This window comes from Octodon degus, unplaced genomic scaffold (genome assembly GCF_000260255.1).
Source record: "Octodon degus isolate 3935 unplaced genomic scaffold, OctDeg1.0 scaffold00076, whole genome shotgun sequence".
Lineage (NCBI taxonomy): Eukaryota > Metazoa > Chordata > Mammalia > Rodentia > Octodontidae > Octodon > Octodon degus.
This window is the reverse complement of record NW_004524652.1, coordinates 106,165-108,503: the sequence shown is the minus strand read 5'-3', so window position 1 is coordinate 108,503 and position 2,339 is coordinate 106,165.

The following is a 2,339-nucleotide window of genomic DNA, read 5'->3' as shown; positions in this document are numbered from 1 at the left end:
TCCCTGGCCCCCAAAAATGCAGAAGGGTTGTTTTTGTTTTTGTTTTTGTTTTTTGGCAGCTCCAGATTGACTCCAGCGCTGGTCTGGGTTGCCTTGAGTATCTGAGAATCGAACCACCGCTCCCAGAGACTGACTGCCTCGTTTAAGCAGGCACTTAAACAACTGAGCTAATGGGCGGGCCCCCATCTTACTTTCTTTCTAATCGTACACATTTTCCCTTTTACCTCAGTTGGAGTGTAACCTGGGAAAATTGCTGGCAAGTAGTGGGCATATGGTTACATATCTGAGGATCAGTAAATAATTTTTAATACCTGTAAACAGTTGTTTTATTTGTACAAGAGTATTTCCTTGTAGGGAGAAGATCTCAGTCTTCAGATTCTCTGGTTCTTTGGATCATTGATCTGAAAATCATTCAGCAAGAGGATCCTTTTAGAGTTTGTTTCATTCTATATGTGAATCTCTGTAATGTGTAAGTTGTCAAAATAAAAATGGAGTAGTTTGTATTAACCCCAACAAAAAATAAGGTAGATTTTAAGGGTCTCATGCATTATTGCCTGATAATATCTGCCACAGAGGACTGCTAGAAACACAGTTTACACAAAGACACTGAAGCCTGTACAGATGCATTTTCATAGAAGGAATCTCCTAGCAACTGTCTGCTCAAACTTGGACTGACATCATCCTTGTTACTAATCATCATGGCCAAGGATCATCAAAATATCTGATGGAGTGTTCCTTACTTTTACTTATAAAAACTCCCCCTTACCTACATCTCTTTGAGTTGGCCCATAATTAGCAGGGCACACCTTTTTCAATTATGATGCTATGCTATTCTCATTGTGATGCTGTAGGAATAAAGTTTGTTTTGCTTCAGTTATAACCTTTTTGTATTTCAACATCACAGATGTGCCATTTTATAATATAGAAAATCTCATTGATTGCTGAATGATAAATTAATACTATTGAGACAGAGGTCTTGATATCTCTAAAGATCCAGGGCTGATGCTGTTCACAAATACAATGTCCTATGAGGTAGTTTTCATTATTAGCTTTCTTCCCCCTGTACTGAGGATCAAACCCAGAGTGTTCTACCACTGAGCTACATCACCAGTAATTTTTTATTTTTAAAGTTGGAGACAAATTCTTGCTAAGTCATTCATGTGGAATAAGAACTTACAGCTTTCTTATTGCAGCTACTTTCAGTGCTGGGATCATAGGGGCAGGCCACCAAGCCATAATTAGCAGTGACCCCTTGTAAAAGAACAGCCCATTAACTGGACCTCTCAAAATTTCTAAGTTATGGTTAATTTTCATTAACTGTACAAGTAGGGTAAAACTTTTTTTTCTGTATTTAGTACAAGATCTATTGGATCTCACTATGTAGATCGGACTTGTAGTGATTCTCCTGTTTTCAGCCTCCCAAGTGCTAGAATTACAGGCACGTGCCACCACGCCCAGTCTCACTGTCTCAGCACGCCCCAGGGGCAGGCCTGGCACAGCACACTGGGGAATGAACCGCGGCCACTGTGCTCTACCTAAGCAGGCATTTTAGTCTGCTAAGCTATCAGGCTGGCCCAAGGAGGGTAAAATTAATATCTACCTCAGGTTTATTGTGTGGTTAAGTGAGATGGACATATGAACACCTAAAGTGGTGCCGGAACACAGTTGGTGCTATGTGCATGAGCTGTGATATTTCCACCTTGAGGACCTTGCTGTGTGTATGAGCTGTGAGCTACTGTTAGAACCCTGAGGCCATATTTATCTGCAATGTAGGCAGAGAGATATTTGGATAATCACTGAATTAGTGCATAGTAAATAAACCAGAATTTACACTAGAATAAATATTTGTGGTATAATTATGTAATGAAATATATAAAGACATTAAAATTGTGTACACAGAACATGGACACAGTGGTACACACCAGTACTCTCAGCTACTTGGGAGGCTGAGGCAGTAGGATTGTAAGTTTTACATTGAGTTATATCCCTAGCCCTTATTTATGAGACCCTGGAATGTACCACAGTGTAAGTTAGTGGCAGAGTTCATGTCTAGGATGTTCTAAGGCCCTGGAATCAAGCCCCAAGTATTGCAGAACAAAAACAAAAAGGTGACCCAAAGACTTGCACACTCAACTGAGCTCAGTGAAGAAGGTGCTTGAGGAAAAAGGAAGAAAAATGTTAGAGAAAAGTGGGATAAGGTAAGAAACACAAGGAGAAAGGAAAATGGAGTTACAAAGGGAAGAACAATGGGAATATCTTCCACATTCAATAGGAGTTGCTTTTATTGTTCATTTAGTTGAGATGGATTTACTCAGGGAGCCTCTTTTGCCAGGTTAATT